We start from the raw sequence: 19,426 nt of genomic DNA on the forward strand, positions 1-19,426 counted from the left end.
TCGGATTCCATCGTGTGTCGCGGAGTTGTAAGCGGCATTGACGGCAACACATACCCATGTTCTATTGTTTATTTAAGCTGGAATGTTCATCTGGAAATCTCTACGGTCCGGAAATCGCTACGGGGGGATATTCACCAATGCCAGTTATTGATACAATCTGCATGAGTATTAGTCTTCGTTCCTCTTACTTAGAAGACGTACGAAGGTTGCGATTATCGCGGCGGTTTTCGCTGGTGCAGGGGGGATTTGTGTTCTCAATTTTAAGGTCTCCGGTTAAAGAAGTTAGTGCCGAGTGTGGCTCCGAATGTTTTCTAAAGCGCTCTGATGGGGTGAGTTGAATTCATTAAAAACAAGTGTTGGCTGCTTTTGCCGGTCCGGCCATGCTCATCGCCAAATGTTGCTTTTAGGAGCCGCACCCTAGCTGCACTGCTTAGTCGCTTTATCTTTATTATGCCATTTTGTACGCTTTTTGATCGGTAGGTATTAGACGGAAGCAGGGGCTTGCATGACATCTGCTGGAACGACCAGCAAAGGCTGGATCCTGCAGGCCGTAGCCAGATGTCCAGAAATTGTAGACCCTCAGAGGTTGGATCATCATTCGTGAATTCGAGGCCGAACGAGTTATCTGAGAATGCCTGCACAATTTATTTTTACGGGATGCAAGTTGTGAATGATCAGGTAGTCGTCCACATACCAATAAAGTAAAGTCCCCGGGGACACGGTCGCGACCACCCTTTGAAAGCCTGGTCAATGAAAAAGGAGTAGTCGGGGTGATCATGAACGTTTTTGTTTTTTGGGAAATGTCTTGTCCGTCCTCGTCTTTTATGTTCTTCCCATTACTTATCACCATCTTTTCAGTTTCATGTTTTTCGCGGTCATTTTATTTTTTAAAATTTATTTCAGGTACCCCACAGCGCCCGTAAGAGCAAAATTTAGCACCCGCAGTGGTTGCAAGTTCTTAGCGGTCATAAACAACGCCGGCGGAGCTCCATGGGGCAGTCAATTCTTTCGCATTAAACCACGGAAATTAGGAGCGAAAGAGCATCATCAAAGATTGTATGAAAAATGAAATACGTTTACCCTGTAACGCCGAATCAGAGCTCTGCTCTTGAGGAGGAGGAGGAGGGAAGGTACGGAGAAGAAGGTCCTCCTTAGCTTTGCCCTCCTCTCCTGCTCCTCTTCCCTTTAGTGAAAAGTATCGCTAAATTTTCCCCTAAATTTAGCAGGAAAAAATTCTCAGCTCAATGTAGGTGGAAATGATTTCCGCTAAATTTAGCGGGGACATTTCTTATTTATTAATTTGCATACCTACATCGCCTTAAGAGGCAATATAGTAGAGAGGGGCACATACATAAAATTTGTACACTACAACCACAAGTTACAGCACGCTTATTCAAGAAGTAATGCACAACAGTAGTTAGAAGAAACATTGAATCTTTTGAAGAAACAGCTCTAAAAATGCCGTTTCAACAATGTCACTTGGCAGGTTATTGCAGTCCTCAATGGACCGTGGGAAAAAAAGAGCATTTCAAAAACATCACTTCTGTTGTGAAATGGACGCATTTTTCTTGAATTATCTCTTCTTTCTGATACATAGGCAGGATCGAAAATATACGTGGACCTACTAATTGTGCTATTGTTGTAAAACACATTATCTAACATTTTGAGACTGAACAATTTCTGTCTTTGAGTTAGAGACATACAATTTAGAGACGATTTGCTTTCAGTTATGCTAGCTTCAAAATCGTAATTACCGGTAACAAATTTCGCAGCACGATTGAGTACCTTTCCGATTTGATCTGTAATCGATCTAGGGCGGAGTTTTCCCCGCTTACTTTAGCGGCGAAAATTTTTCGCTAAATTTAGCGGAGAATGTTTTTTCACAAAATTTAGCAGGTAAACTTTTCCGCTAAATTTAGAAGGAAAACAATTTCCGCTAAATCTAGTTTGGAAATTTTCCCGCTAAATTTTGTGGAGCAACTTTTCCGCTAAATTTCGCGGGTAGTATTTTTGCTAAGTTTAGTGGGAAATTTTTCCGGTAAATTTACAGGGAAAATTCTCCGCTAAATTTTCCCACTGAATTCAGCGGGGAAATTTACCCAAAATGCAAAGCGCGGTGACGTCACAGGTGACGTCATTATGAGAAACGTCCCATAATGCAAGGCGCGGTGACGCCGACGCCGACGTTGCTCAAGCCCGAAACAGGCACCTAAGAGCTGCGCTCTAAAAGTACTTGTATTTTAAATTGAAAGTGCACAATACTGTACTTTAAGTACATTCCCAGGTAGCACGACACAGAAGAGCCCTACTTGGGTAAAAGTGTGGAAAACGTAATGCCTAACTTGAGCCCAGTTAGGTTTTGCTCCATGGCACTTGTCAGTTCCAAGGTATGTTTCCTAACGCCCGAGGGGGGCGATGCAAGGGCGTGCCAAAGTTTGGCTTTTTTGTGGTCCGCCGCAAGTGCCAAAGAATGTGCCTACTTGATCCAAAACTGCCAAAGCAACGCGTCATTTGGGGATTTCAGGCATGCCAGTGTTTGGTTTTCGCCTGGTCTGCCACATGCCTGACAAAGTAATTGCCATACTTCGGCCGTAACTGACAAAGTATATACTAATTTAGGGTTACGGACATGCCAATGCTTGGCTTTTCTCTGGTCCGCTACAGGAGTGTCAAAGGAAATGGCGGACTTGAGTCATAACTGCCCAAGTAAATCCTAATTTCGGTATGGGCCTTTTTAGAGTTCGGTCACAATCGTGGAGCGCCCTTGCGGGAATCGCTCAAAACACTTTTGGGGCGCTCCCCGACCGTCGCTCCGTCGTCCGCGCCAGCGCCTGACGTGTCTCCCAGTCCGAGTGGTTACGTATGTTCTCTGGTGGTGTTGTTTGGTTTTTCGCCATTCCGAACGTGTCTTTCTGTCGCCGCTTCGGGTGCATCTTTTCTTAAAAATGACTGAGCACGACCCTGGAGGAATAACAGAAGCCATGTCTACGATATAGACTACCTTGTTCGTCTTTATACCTTCAAATACGAGTAGACCGCTAATGCCGTGTAGCATGAATATAAATGGTTAGTTTGCTGGCGGTCCACCAGAAGGCGATGGGGCCGCGAACAGCTTTCCTATGTCCCGAGAGAGGGGCTCGCTCCATTGACCTTGGAGGAGGCAAGCGTTCCTTCTCGGGATTCATGGAGTTTGGCTATATAATTTGGAGGCCGAGTGCCAACGGGGAGATTGATGGGTGGCGAAAGTGGGCCTTTAACTAAGTGTTGGGGATGATAAAATCGAGTCAATGTCTCCATTGCAAAATATCAATATTAAGGTAAATTACAAAATTTTACAAGCTGACACAGCAATTATCACGAGAAAACTCGCACGCACCTTGCGAGTGTACCCCATGTTCATTGGTGGTACAGCGTTCGGTGCGCGCTCCTTTCACGAAATGTTCTGAGCATAGTCGAGAAGACGGCGTTGAGGAAACGTCTTTTCGGTTTACGGACGCAATCTACTGCCATCAGAGACCAGGGTCATCCAGAAAGCGATGGAGCTTAAAGACATTGCAGCCGCTCTCGCCTTGACGGATTTCTTGCAATCTACATAGGTCCTTAGACAGTATTCGACGTTTTCTGTTGTTATTCGTGCACCCTATGACAAAGCAATGCTGTCCCAATGACCGGGAGACTGTCGCTATCGAAGCCCGTAGCTCTAATTAAGTTTGCGAGTTTAAAACAGAGAAGAAAGCGCGAACGAAGTTTGGGCACTGCAGACACCCAACACCGGCCAAGCCTCTCAATCGGGGCTTTAACTCTTTCTACCGCCGCAGAGAGGGGAAAAGCGGCGGTAGCCCTGTCCACTTTTCTCTCTTGCCCTCTTTCAGTAAAACGGCCTATATCGATACGGCTTTCCTTATCGACGATCAGCACTCAAGAACAGGCTATATCGGCAGGCCTACCCGCAATAAGACACATTTCTGAATAGCTCCCAGGGACGGTAAACTGGTGCAAACTTTGTTAAAAACCTGGAGTGCACACTCATATTAAAAAAATCCGGGTAAAAAATATGTTATACAATTTTAACGTCGTGAGACTCAATATTTAAGAAGCGATTCCTAAACGTGCTCATTTTTTTAATGTAAGTCCAAGACAGATGCCCGTGAAGAGACTCGATTTTAGACCAACAATATGCATGTACTGCTCTATGGTTTCGTTGCCCGTGGGGGCAAGGGGGGGGGGGGGGGGGGGTGAGACAGCCTATATCCCCTGTCCAAGCAATTTACATGTAAAAATTGCATATTTGTGCAGTGCATTACTTACTCTCTGCGCCGCAATGATCATGTAGATTGACAAGGGCACAGCCACCGCCGCGGAAAGTGTATCGATTCCATAGACAAGGTCCTCATGAATCCGGTCCGTTTCCCGAACTACGTGAAGAAGTCAGGAAAACGGTTTCAGTAGTAACACACGTAACTGCGCTGTTTTGGAGCGTGCTACGAACAATAAACGCTGTACGCTATAAACTAAAACTTACGCTACAATAATGTTAGGATTTCCTCGCCACTAGATGCTATTAATGAACATAAAAAGGTATTGTCGAAAATACCAGTGTTGTAACCGTGAAAGATGGTGTGTGCACGCATTTCCTACGAAAGATGCCTCTCCATAATATTACAATTTATTTAGTTATTTTGTTTTGCGTTAGGAGTCTTTTAAGTATGTAGCAAATTTGAACACAGCTTGTTTAGGAAATCTGGATGCACTGGCGATCAATCTAAGAAAGCTGTGATCGCTCTGCTTTTCCTAAAGGACTCAAGTATAACGTTTTAGAGAAGTTTACATTCAATCTTCAATTAAGTTACCCCGCTGTCGACACGGCTTCATACTTACCATGAAGATATCCAAACGCTACGGCGAGGAGGTTTGTCAGCTGAAAAAGGACAGCATGGTGAGTCAAATATTATCATCAGATAATTTGAAGTTCTTAGTGGCTCGTTCATTTTAGAGCCAGACAGCATTAAATAGTTATCCTGCAAAATAAACATTTTCACACTCTAATTGGAGTACATGCCATGGGTTACAACTCACCCCCAAATGTGTGTACAAAGACGCCCTAGAAAAAAGGTGTTATTTCTCACACCCTCAAAAACCAGTGTAATTTCTACACCCTTCACGGAAAGGTGCGATTCTTCTCTACACCGTTTTGTAAGGGTGCAATGGCAGCACTACACCGATCAAAAAAGGTGTGAATCTGCATTACATCATTTAATTAGTTTGTGATTCCTGCAGTATACGCTTCCAAAAGGGTTTGCTGCAGCTAGAACAGCATGGTGAAAAAACAAAAACGAGAATAGTGACAAAAAATTGAGACAACACAGTACAGTGTCAAAAAGTTTTGAGAAAGTGCTTATGGGACAAAATTGAAACAACACAACACTGTCTCAAAAGGTTTTGAGACGCGTTGTGGTGTCCCAATTTTTTTTGTCTCTAGACTTGGAATTCTTTAAAAATGATCCTTCACCAGCCCGCCTGCGAAGTAACTCTCATTTGTGTAACACATCCACAGAACAAGGCACAGACCCCCGCAGCACTTCATCAAAAGGGTTTACGGAGAAATGATTGCCAACGAGTTGAAACATGTGCACCACTTTATTTTTCCAATCTAGAAACAAACGTGCGTGGATTTTATCTTCTTCTGGCGCTTATTCGCGACAAACCGATTCCAATTCTCAAACGCGAGCATTTCTGACCTTATGTTTAGCTTTTGTGACAAAGCTACAACTTTCTTAGGGGCTTAAAATAAAAGCACTCAAACGTTTAGTAAGGTTTTCCTTCGCCTAAGCCTACTTTAATTTCTTTTCTACAGGCTTCAAAATCCTACATTAAAAGGACGATGCACCCCAAAGCCACTTTACGCCAACCTTTTGTTTCTGGTATTGAGTCGAAAATGGTGCCACGTGGATGTTCTATTCAAGTTAAATAAGAGTTTTGGTACATCGTCCTTTGTGCTTCGACGCTAGGAGAGCTTCAGTTTAAAATTTAAAGACATAATATTGAACACCTCGATTACTACCGATCGCATAGGCGAAAATACTAGCTTCATGCCAAGCCTCCCCAGCATGCAACAAGTGTTATAATCCGTGCTAGATGTATATTATGATTCGGACGGCACAAAACAATGTCGAGGATGAAGACGGTCGGTCAGATTAAACGGAAGTCTCGCGGTCGCCGATGAGCAGCTCTCTGTCATGATAGATGCATAATCTGATTCGGGCAGCACAAAACAACGCAAACACATTGGCGAGGGTGAAGGCGGTTGTTCACATGCAACGGAAATCTCGCAGCCGCCGATGGTTAGCTCTTTGTCGAAACGCGCTTAACAAACACAGCACAGTAATTCCATAGACTCCGACGAAATAAATGGCCGGTACCAGAAAGTTGGCATGTATGCATTCTGGCCGTTCACGGCAAAACACCACGGCCGCGACTGCAACGCACGAAAAACAAGAGAACACTGAGAGGCGCCCCGTTTGGAAACCAGACTTACGTGGCCCGTACAACTCACCATGACTTGCAAAGGGCGAAGAAAATGACCCCAGAGAGCCCATCAGCGCGTTAGAGTGAGTCACGTGGCAAATGTTTGTCAAACCTTTTTTGTCCTACGGCGAGCGGTCACGTGTTTCGCTCCACTCCTCTGATTCGCTAGAAGCGGCCTTCGCACTCGCTCACAGCCACACGAAGACACAAAAGAAGCTGTGGAGGCTTATCAGACGATGAAGTCAAAGGGGGGTGGACTAAGCAGATAATCACCCTCTGCTGCTTTGTATGGCCACCTGCACTGCCCTGGGAGGATCGCAAAATGGGACACGCCAGGACTTGCATCTTGTAGTACAAACTTGCGGCGCTCAAACTGCCACTCATGTAGAAGTGTGTCTGTTGTGGTGCCAACCAAAAGATCACAAACTAAATGAAACAAAACAAAACAAACGATAACAAAGTCGAAGCACGGGTCAAAGCTAAAACGCTGAGAGCATGAAACAAGAAACGCGGTTTCAAGCGGTCCAATGAAATACCGAAAACCGAAAAAGAAAAAAAAAGAGTCAGAACGCTATATATTTTGGTGTTACACGGCAGAGATAAGAATCGGGTACCCTAGTGGGGGTATAGTGAATGCGGCACTTTCGATTGTCTTGCGGCACTGTTTCTTCAGAACTACACAGAAAGATAAAATCTCAGTGGAGGTGCTATAAGTAATGCGAGGACCCGACAGGGGAGTTTGTTCTACCCGAAATGAGTGTGCTACAGTTTGTTCTAAGCTTCAGCGCAGGGGGTCTTTTTCGGATTTAAAGTATGCAGATTCTGTCTTGCTTAATATTGTTCTATTCCTGAGCGTCGAACTTGTTTCGGTCAAGGAATAGAAATACCTTGCCAGCATAACCGAATCACAAATGACGTTATTGATGCTTTAGAGGGGGCGCACCTCAGAACCCCATGGAGAATACATGAGGTTTTTTTGCCAAATTAGAAACATTCTCACATAATAACGTCTGCGCGGATCTTTTTGAAAAATATGGCTTTAAAGACATTCAGGCATTATTGAGACATTAAGCGGAACAAATTCTTTATTATAAATTTAGTTATAATCTTTAAAAAATCATGAAAATGGTCAAAATCGGCTAATTCGGCACTCTTGCGTTCGGAGCGAATGTACAAAATGATCTTAATGCAGAAAGAAAAAGTATTTCTCTTAATGTCTTCTAAATTTATTACGGAATCGAATAATATCAAAAGTATTCATGTAAGCCGATTTGTTCCGTAACTACAGCGAATATAAAGAACCAACGTGGCACTGATTGTTTTCAATATTTTTAAGGTACCTCTCTCTCCCGTGAGCTGGCGCTCGCCGTCCACGATATCCGAAATCGTCCGGTCGGCGATCCGCTGGATCGGCACTGTGCAAGGTGTTCTTCCGTGGCCGTATTCCGCGCCCGTATCCTGTTTCATTCTTCACGCCGAGGCGTCAGTGTGCGTGTCTCGGTTTCCTGGTTATCGGCGGGCAGGTCTCCGTGTTTTCGCATGTAGCGAATTCGCGTTGGCGCTATGGGTCGAAGACAACCGTCCTATGACAAGCGGACCGCGAGGTGTTCCACAACCTCGCGGTCCGTCAGCGCGTTGTGATTGTTTGTACTTTTTTTTCTTTTAAAAACGTTTTTTTGTTGGTGTTGCTGTCTTTTTTTTTACGCAAAGTTTTATTTTATTGTTATTTTTTGCACAAACGTGCTTCGGGCTTGGGGTCGTGGAAATCGGGGATGAAACGTGCAGAGAGTAGATTGGTCTTTGCCTCCTTTATATTTTTCACGGACGGCCTTTGAGCTCCGTACGGTTCGTGGTCACCGCAATCTGACGCGGGGAAAAACGGGTCCCGTGCTATGTAGTCAGCGTATTCCTAGGGGAGGATGATAACTCGCTTTTCTTCTGGAAACTCACAAATTGCCCAAAACGGTGACATGGGTAATAAGTAGGGTATGTTTTTTTCCGGTGTTTATTCTTTAGAAAAAATCGGTGCATGTTTTTCGGGGCTTATTCTTTTAAACACCAGTTTCTTATGGTTGAACCTCTCGTGATGGAGCGAAAAAGCGTTGATAACCGAGGAAGAAAAATGCGATTGGGCAAGAACATTTCAAATTTCCGATTCTATTCACATATCTCATACGCTGTTCTCGTGGGAGCATCTATCCCGACGAAAAATGCCAAAGTCATGTAGCCGTGAAGGCATACGCAGCATACAATCTTTTTGCCTAGAGAGCTATTGCACACGCTCGAACGCGTTTCACAGCCCAGTAGACGAAGTTGGGGGAACCCAGAAAGCGAGTTTTTGAATGGTCTGTAGTAGGCAAAAGAAACAAATAAGAGTCAACGCATCTCAGTTCCCCACGCGAAGAGGCCCGTTTCTAAGGTTATTGGTTCCGGACGACACTAATGTTGTTGGCGTTGTCTTCCAAGAACCACACCGACCTCTGAATAGGCAGTGGAAGGATGGAGGATAGAGGAGATAAAATGTTTCACAAACTTCTACAGAGGAGGCGTTTCGAAGAAACTAGCCGTCGCTAGGGCGGGAAGGTCACCGACTGGAGTGTTTTGGTTTTACCCAGGCCGAATATTTCCAACCACCGGAGTTTCTCGGTCGTAACCAATTTAGCGTTTTCTTCACGGACGGATGTTTATCAACTCAGAATATTAAAGTTTGTCCTTAAAATAGTGTTTTCTTTACTTGGTGAATAGGGGTGATTTGTTGAGTTCAAAACTTCGCATTATGAAAATAAGAAACATCGGAATGCTTAAAACCAGATAATTAAGTTGCTAAAAGGCCAAAGCGCCGGACGGCAACCCTGAACTGCAACAATATTTATTTACTTCGACTTCGAAACGTATTTTTGTAAGGGAAACTGGACTAGGGCAAGAAAGAAGGGAGAATGAAAGGGCCGTGAAGGTAAAGCTAGTTCGGAAGACTCGAGTGATGAGAATAGGGAGTTTCAGCAGATCGTTTCCGCAACCCGCTAAGCTCTGCGTCATCCGCCACGAAACCTCGAACTATGCAGAAAAAGCTGGAGGCGTGTATGCTCAGTTGCGGCACCTTTTTTGGGGATTCCGATACGAAGGAGAAAAACGGCCTGCTAAATCTCGCTATCTCCAAAGCTGGCTGGTAACGCCATGCAGAGGAAACGGCGGCCAAACATTCAGAGCGTAGAAAATCAACCTCCTTTCGAGATACGCTCATGAAGGTGTTGCATATGTTATGCTTGCAGCGACGCATAGCAAATGCCTCAACGACCGCGATTCCTTAAAAACCCTGACCTACCCAAATAACACTATACAACGCGGTAAAAAACGATGTCTTGGGCGCCCCGATAAGTCGTTTTTGTTCGCACTGCGGATTATCGGTTTCCCGAAGTTAGCACAAAGAAGTTCAAAGTGGGGAGTTTCTGTGTGCCTAACAGAAAATAAAGCACCGTAAACATTCTGTAGCTTCGCTTAGTGGAGTGGCCTACTACTCCTTGGGGTTTCGTGCCTGTTCCGAAAACGAGGGAAAAAAAGAAATTCTTTAACATTTTTGTTTAGACCTGAGTGACAGGTCTAAACAAAAATGTTTATGTCCAGGAGTAACGGATGCCGTTACTCCTGGACGTGCCGCTAAGAGGCATCGTCCCGAACGAACAGTCATAGTAAAAGATAAAGAGGATGAAACAATTTCCAGATTCATGGTGATCCACTCCGAGGTCCCTGACAAACCTCTCTCTAAGATGTCACCGTTTCTTGTAGCGAAGGTTCTCGACAGTCAGATTGGTGCTGATTACAAGTCAAAGAAACTCCATTCTGATGATCTGCTAGTAGACGTTGCCAAAAAGTCCCTAAAATTGACATCCCTAGGTGACATACAGGTAACAGTGAGCACACATAGAACCCTCAACACCATTCGAGGGGTGATATCAGAAGATGATCTTCTTTCCAGTAGTGAAGATGAGATCGTGGAAGGCCTGCGGGCATCTAGAGTAGTGTTGGTCAAACGCATTATGACGAGGCGTGACGGTGCAGAGGTGAGAACTAAACGCCTTATCCTGACGTTTGAACGTCACACACTTCCTGCACTCGTCAAAGCTGGCTACCTGAATTGTCGTGCCAGAACGTACGTCCCAAACCCACAGCGATGCTTCCGTTGCCAGCGTTTTGGTCACGGGTCGCGCAGCAGTCGGGGGAGAGAGAAGTGTGCAAATAGTTTGAGCTACGACCATGTGACCAACGGCTGTGAAGGTTCGGTTGCCTGTACAAACTGCAAGGGTCCTCACCCTGCTTACTCTCGGTCCTGCCCGCTGTGGCGACAAGAAAAGGAGGTCCTTTCCTTACGAGCCAAAGAGAACTTATCGTACCGTGAAGCAAAACAAAGGTTTTCCTTCATTTCCAAAGGTACCTACTCCGATGCGGTGCACAGGGGCCCTGCACCACGTACGGAGTCCAGGGCCACTCAGTTCTCTCTCGAGGACTTGGCAGGCCTCTCTCAGGCCCCAAAACAACCTGCGGGGAAGCAGGGTGCCCCAGGTAACGCTGGGAGCATACAGACTCCCCAGTCGATTCCGGTACGACCTCCGGCGGACCGGCAGGCTCGTGCCAGTGGCTCTTCTCAAGATGGAGAGCGAGGCCGTCGTTCCAATCCCTCGGAGGCGGCCCGCCTTGTTACGGAGCAACAGGGCCCACCTGCTGCTCCATCAATGTGAAAAGACGCTGAAAGCGTGAATGTGGGAGAGTCTCGGCCTGGTACGTCGAAGACTTCTTCGGCGGGGTCTGGTCGCGGCCGGAAACTCGTGGTCTAGGTCTCCGACCACGTCGGAACTGGCAAACCTGCGTCCTAGGTTCAGGATGTAGTGGGAGCTGTTGACATTGCCGACTCTTCAGCTCCTTCCTCGGATCAGGAGGACATGGAATGGCAAACTGCTAAATCAAAACAAAAAGGAAAAAAACCGGTGGTTCCTCCTTAGTGTGTAGCACATGTAGAATTGCTTTAATTCATTTATAAATCTTTTATCCTTTAAAATGGGCTCTGTAATTCTTCAGTGGAACTGCCGTGGCTTATTCACTAACCTTGCAGATGTTGAGTTCCTTTTAGAAAAGTATAAGGTATCTGCCTTATGCTTGCAGGAAACACACTTGAATACATCTCACACTAACTTTCTGAGGCGCTACAGTGTGTTTTGTAAAGACCGCCCTAGCATGTTCATTTCTTGAGGCGGCGTCGCGGTGGTACTTCCAAAACATGTTCCGTGTGCAGTGGTTCCGCTTCAGACGCCAGTCGAAGCTATTGGTGTTCGTCTCTTGTTGCATAAAGCCATAACTGTATGTTCAGTGTATTTTCCACCTTCTCTTTCTCTGAAGCGACAAGATCTCGACTTTCTTTTAAGCCAGCTTCCAGAGCCCCTTCTTTCACTCGGTGATTTTAAAGCACATAGTACCCTCTGGGGAAGTGATCATACAGATATATGTGGAAAGATAATCGAATCCATATTATTCTCACAGTCATTATGCATTTTAATACTGGCCATCCTACATATTTTAGTCCTTCATCCTTGTCATCTACATGCATCGATCTTTCTATTGGCAGTGCAAATCTGCTACCTGATTTTTCATGGACTGTTGATCAGAATTCCCATGGAAGTGACCACTTCCCCACTAATTTAAAATGTAACGACACTCCGCAGTCTTCACCTACGCGCCATCCCCGCTGGAAGTTTGAAAAAGCAGACTGGAGCCTTTTTAAGCAGTCGTCACTGCTGGCCTGTTCTCGCCTCGATCAGCTTTTGATTGATGAGCTCAGCCATCTTTTAACATCCCATATTCTCACTGCAGCGTCACTCTCAATCCCTCGGTCATCTGGACAGCTCCCTACACGACCGAAGCCATGGTGGAATGAAGACTGTAAAGACTGTCGCAAACAGCAAAACAAAGTTTAGAGTGTTCGAAGACGTTATCCAACTCGAGATAACCTGATATCTTTCCGAAAAAATGAAAGCTCGTGCTAGGTACATTCGTCGGAAAGCCAAACGCAAGAGCTGGCAAAAATATGCGTCCTCTATCAATAGTAGTACTTCTTCCAAGGAAGTGTGGGGCAGGATTCATAAAGTAAATGGCTCATATCATGCTTTCACTGTTCCACTTCTTTCCAGAAATGGAAAATGCCCAGGCAATCTTGAAGAGCAGCGTAACATCCTTGGCGAACCTTTTGCATTAATTTCCAGCTTGCAGCATCACTCGCCTGCTTTTCTGCAACATAAAAGGAAAGCTGAAAGTATGGTACTGAAAACATCCGGTGGTGAACGCGAAGCCTATAATGCCCCCTTTATTTTACACGAACTGAACATAGTGCTCCAAAACTCTAAGTCATCGGCTCCTGGTCCAGATGGCATTCATTATTATATGCTTCAACATCTCCATCCTTCCACACTTCATATTGTTTTATACCTTTTTAATCGTGTTTGATTTGAGGGCTACTTTCCGTTGAACTGGAGAACAGCAACAATCATACCCATACTCATGCCCGGTAAGGATCCATCCTGTGCGGCTAGTTATAGGCCTATCGCGTTGACTAGCTGCTTTGGAAAGACTCTTGAACGAATAATTAATAGAAGATTGATGTATTTCCGTGAACTAAATAGACATCTAGATGTGAACCAATGCGGTTATCGTTCGTCTCGGTCCATTCTTGACCATTTAGTACGGCTGGAGACAGTCGTGCATGAGGCCTTCGTTCATAGACAACATTGGCTATCTGTATTTTTTGACCTCAAAAAAGCCTACGATACAGCCTGGCGTTTTGGTACACTGAGGGACTTGTATGATATGGGTGTCCGTGGTCGAATGCTTCGTACCATTGAGAGCTGCCTCAGCAGGCGCACCTTTCGTGTTCAGATAGGAACAGCTTTATCTAAAGTGTTTGTCCAGGAAAATGGCGTTCCTCAGGCAGGCGTTCTTAGTGTCACTTTGTTTATTGTCAAAATGAACTCCCTTGCATTGGCTATCCCCCCATCGCTGTAATATTCACTCTATGTAGACGACCTTCAGATTTCTGTGTCGTCTTGCAATCTGTCGCTGTGAGCGACGAATTCAGCTAACTATCAATAAGCTATCAACCTGGGTCAATCAAAATGGGTCTATGTTTTCCTCAGATAAAACAGTTTGTGTGTGCTTTTCTCGGAAACGCGGACAACTTCAGAACCTGTTCTTGCACTAAACAATTCCACAGTTTCTGTGAAGCCTGAGCACACGTTTCTGGGTCTTACATTTGACAGCAAACTAACCTTTGGTGCTTATATTAAAAGCTCATAAATCACTTAATATTCTTAAAGATCTGTCCCACCGATCCTGGGGTTCTGACCGGATGTGCCTTTTGAGAATATATCACTCGATAGTGCGATCACGACTGGACTATGGCAGTACTGTTTACGGTTCAGCTAGGCCTTCCATTCTAAAAATGCTCGACCCTATTCATCATCTTGAGTTGCGATTGGTGACGGGTGCCTTTCGCACGTCTCCTGTGCCAAGTCTGTATGCAGAGGCCAACGAGCTGTCTCTTCAGAAGAGAAGATTTTCACTGGGCTTTATGTATTCAATGAGAGTCAGGTCCATCTCTGATCACCCTGCGCGAATGGCTGTGGAAGACATGCGCTCTGAAAGGGTGTTTCAAAACAAAGCCACATTTGTGCCTGCGTTCTCTTTGAGATTGAAAAGTTCCAGTGAGAACATGGGACTCGATTGGAGGCCCCCGGTAGTGCAGCCTACTGTTGCGGGAGCACCTTGGGAGCACCCTGTCATTAAGTGTGTCCTCTCACTCCCACGATACAAGGAAGCTGATACTCCTAATGGTGTGTTTCTTCAGGAATTCTTAGCACTGCAAAGTCAGTATTCCGAATATGTAAGCTTCTACACAGATGGTACAAAGACGGAATCTGCTGCTGGGTGTTCCATGATTGGCCCAACAGTTCAACTTGTTAGACGAATCAACTCCTCTGCTTCTATTTTACAGCAGAGCTCTATGGTCTGCTTCTTACCATAGGATTCATACTTGATAAAGAGCTCTCTCGCTCCATCGTATACACCGACTCCCTCAGTGCATTGTATGCACTGTCTTCACTAACACCACTCAAGCACTTCCTGCTTCTTGAACTGCGAAATAAGGTTGTTGCTGCCTCAAGACAGGAATACGAAATTGTATTTTGCTGGATTCCCAGCCACGTGGGCATTCCGGGCAATGAGGCAGCAGACCGCGCAGCAAGTACTTGTGTAAAGCGAACGGTTGACCTCCACAGCATTCCTTATCCAGACTACAAAGGCCTTCTCAGGCGTCACGTTAAGTGCAAATGGCAGGCTGAATGGGACCAAGAAATCGGCAACAAGTTGCACATGATCAAACCTCTCTTGAGCAAATGGCTGAGTGCACGCCACCAGAAAGGCTTTTTTGAGATTGTCCTTTGCCGCCTCAGGATTGGTCACACTCATCTGACTCATGGCTACCTCCTTCGTGGGGAAGATGCTCCCACTTGTGAGCATTGTGACAGTGCCTTAAGCATTCTTCATATTCTAGTTGAATTTGCTGCTTATCATGAAGAACGGTTTTTGTATTTTTCGCAACTGTATCAAGAACAAGTCCCACTACACCCAGCTCTGCTCTTAAGTGATGATTCTCTTGTGACACATACTAATGGTTTCAAATGTTTAGATAGTATCGGCCTTCTACACCGATTGTAGCTTTATTATCCTACAGATCATGCCCATCACCCTTTTACCTTTTCGTACCCCATTACCATCTTTTATCTAATCACTGGTTACTAAAGCCTTTTTTTTTCTCTCCAAACCCTTTCCAGCAATAGTCTCGTTTTTGGTGCTCTATGGCCTTAGTAGCTTTTGCGCCATGAACACCAAATCAACCAACCAACACGCCCCTTTCACACCGTGTGTATACAGGTCATGAAATTAGCCCAAACACTCTTTTTACACCACTTCAGATATTATCGCTACAAGTGGGGTGTAAAAAAAAAGTCGTGTAAAACACATTTTCTTCACACCCACCAATATTCAGAAATGGGGTAAAAAGTGCATTTTTCTAGCTTACACACTTTTTATACAGTTACGGGCGTTACAATGTTTCGTGTGTAGGCTGTGGGCAGGGAAGTCAAGAAAAGTAATTTTAAAACGAATGAAGAGGCCTTACACTGATGGAATACCTGGCATTATATAAAAAAACAGATATGGTTAAATAAAAATTGAAAATATCCGTCCATATAAATTATATGACCATATATCAAGCAACCTGGCCAGATATGCCACATTTTTTATGTATCCATATTTGGGTCTACCAAATAGGGGTATATCTGCCTCCCATATCAGGCAAGATACGTACCAATCAAGTAAGGCAACCTTAATATATATTGTTGTTTTCTACAAATAACTACCAAAAGTGATTTCTCATCTGTATAACAAAGATACCGATTGTATAGTGAGCATGTGCCAAGTTTTATTATTTTTTACATTAGATGCTTTACGCCACTCCTGATTTCGCTCAACTTGGTTCCCAGGGAAAGCAGGGTAATCGGCATTCGCGTAACGAATGTCGATGAAACGTTAATTTCGTTAATATTCACGAAACGTTAATATTCAACAAACGTTAATATCCACGAAAAGGTGGCCGCAGGGGAACCTGTTACCACGAAACGCCGAGAAGAAAAATCAGTATTCTACCTGCAGTTGTGACATGATTTCAGACGGCCAATGGCAGGTGACTGCTAGTGGAATTTCGGCGAAATGAATCTCCCGGCTGCCAGGAGATAGACACGCACTAATTCTAGAGGTAATCTGAAAGAGTACCCGTAGGATACGTTCAATTGTCGCGAAGTGGGTTGCAGCTCACTAACGTTGACGATGCCGGACTTGAAAGGTATAATCTGGGATATATTTGGACACGGCAAGTGCAGAAGAACCACTCAAACACAAAAACGAGAAGAGAGGTGTCCGTGAATATTCAACACGATGTAGCAGAAGCTGTCATTTGTAAAATCGAACACTAAACGCATCACAAAAAAATCTTGGGCTTCTTTGAAGATATCGTTTGTTGCGGATATACGAGTAGGACTTTTCAAATTTACTGCAGAATCAGAATCTAGAGCACACACGCAGAGCGCAAAAACACCGAACTAGTTCCGCAAGCAGGTATTCCGAGATTGCCAATGGCTAATCCGTCGTGCGTCATACCACGTGGCCAGGCTCTCGCCATTTCCCGCGCACAGAGAGCGGAGTCAAGCGATAAAAAGTCTATGGCTGATTGGTTCGGCAAGTGTGCAACTTCTACCACGCTTTCAGCTTAGGGAGAGAGAGAAACGGAGAGAAGGAAATGTTAAAACAGAAGTGCACACTGAAACGGCTTATCTTCTGGGGCAATCCAACATTGACCACAACGAGAGTATTTGTCACGTGTACCCAAGGTTGATGGTGCAGTGAATTCTATGCGTGGCCTTGGGCTTCAGGCAGGTGCCGTGTGCTGCCTTAATACCAGCTTCTAGACTGTAGTCACGTGACCCTAATCGGAGAATACAGCCTTCGTCGGAGGCTGGTTGCCTTGTGTCGTCTCCGATCATGGCGGGATACGGTTTGGATTCGCGGTGCTGAAGCACAGCACTTGATCTGTTCTGAAGTCCCATGTCAAGAGAACTCGATTATGGTATGTCGAAGTGCTTCTGTTTATGGTGTATTCATTAACTGCGGCTTCAGAAAGTGTTTTTTAGCGCGTTCTCTAGCTTGCAAAGTGCGCGCCATGCTCTATTCTTTTTGGCACCATGGTTGCTGATTTTGTTATGCAGCACAGAGACCTCATATTCAAACGTATGGAGCGAAACACCAGTTCCACCTATGGCTGATTGTTTTCTGTGTGTGTATTTCGCAGACCAAGGCAGAATCGCTTGACCATAAACGCCTGTCCACACATGCAGCGGAGCGCTACAAGCATAGCGCTGAGCTTGCGCTAAGCGCGTGCTGACGGGATCGGTCACCAGCTTTGTATGGCACCGTCATAACTCTTGCTCATGGCAGACGAAAAAGAGCTCATGACACGTGAGCAGCGCTACATCAGCGCTTCGCTGCGTGTAAGAAACGGCATTAATGGAGAGATTTATTTGATTGTACTCTAGACTTTCGCGTTGATGGCGGGAGATCGTGCCGTCACTTTGAAGCATAGTTTGAGCACGCACGCGCTGGGTCTGTAATTCAAAGCGAACGGTCTACTAAAAATCTAATATTGCGCAGGTCTGCTGTCAACAGATCGCATGTTGGATGTGAACCATTGTAATACTTATGCAGCCTTTTTGTTATTTTATTATGCGTGTGTTATATCTCATACTTTTGTCAAGTGATTGGGTATTTCACGCTGCGCTGTTACTAATAAATCAAATTCCTCGCAAACAAGCAAGAAGCTGCCGGTGCCCCAATAAACGGTGTTGGGACCACGACCGGTTTGAACAGACGTCCCAGTGTCCAAACCATCGTCGACGCATGTGCACTCTTCGGAATTTGGCCTTATCGTGGATTCTACCGCCCACGAACTTCGATTTCAGCCATCCCTGAATGCGATGTGTATCTACGAGGCAATAAAGCTGGGTTTAACCTGAACTGTACAATTTCGTTTCGGAGATTTGTGGCTCGGGACCAAATGTAAAGGATAAACCTAGAGTCCCAGAAGCCTAAATCCAAGGGCACAACGTTTAGACCCAGGGGCCCAAGTGCAAGGGCCTAACAGTTAGTCCTCGGGGTTCATTTAAGCGACGTAACAGTTATTCCCAGGAGTCCAAGCACAAGGGCCTAACAGTTCGTCTTCGAGGTTCAATTGAAACGGTGTAACAGTTGGTCCCAAAGGACCAAGTGTAAGGGCCTAACAGCTAGTCCTCGCGGTGCAACTGAAACGGTGTAACAGTTAGTCCCAACGGTGCTAGTCCAAGGGACTATCTGACGGGGCTCAACAGTTGCTCCCCTAGGGGACTAACGGTGGTTGCAGCGCATTTGGTCCCCCGAGGGACTAAGTCGCGCTCCCATTTTTCTAACGAGTGTACCTTGTCGGCCTTTGAAAGATGGCACATCTATTTGTGGGGTCGGCAGTTTCCCAACCGTACTGACCATCAAGCAATTGCCACCTTGATGACAGCTCATAGAACTGGCGTCCGGCCTCATCGCATCAGCCGTTGGATCGCGAAATGTTTTAATTATAATTGTATCATGGAATTGATACAATTGAATTGATACTCGCCTTCTAGTGTGAAATGCAGAGAACGGCACACTCTTTAAGGTAGAGGTCGTTTTTATCAGTTGCGCTGGCCTTAACCAGAATGATTTCCAAGCAGCAACTTCTAGGGATGCCGTGCCACCCCAAGTTATGACGTTTATTTCTTCATCATGGCCAGAACATAAGAAGCTGTCTTCAGAGCTCAAGTCGTACTTTTCCGTTCGTGAGCAGCTTTCCGTGATCGATGGACTTCACTTTCAAGATCGAATTTCCATCTAGCCTTTGGAATCAAGTGATTCAGGTATGTCACGAAAGGCATCAAGGGATTTTGAGGACCACGAGCCTCATCAACGAGCTTTACTGGTGGCCTTACACCACCATGCAAGTTAACGACTGCGTGGAGCATTGCACAGTCTGCCGAGCGACTTACAGTACAACCAAGTCATCTCCCGAAAGTTTGCAGCCGGTAGAGTTTCCTTTGCATCTTTGGACCAAGCTTGACACATATATATTCGGCCCGTTCGAACAGGCAGCTGCCAAGGAATAATTTTTTATCACTGTAGAGGAGTACCACAGCAAGTGGCCGGAAGTGGCTGCTGTCTCCAGTGTTATGACAGGTTTGGTCATCAA

The sequence above is a fragment of the Ixodes scapularis genome, unplaced genomic scaffold (assembly GCF_016920785.2).
Source record: "Ixodes scapularis isolate PalLabHiFi unplaced genomic scaffold, ASM1692078v2 PGA_scaffold8__174_contigs__length_109621045, whole genome shotgun sequence".
NCBI classification, from domain to species: Eukaryota; Metazoa; Arthropoda; class Arachnida; order Ixodida; family Ixodidae; genus Ixodes; species Ixodes scapularis.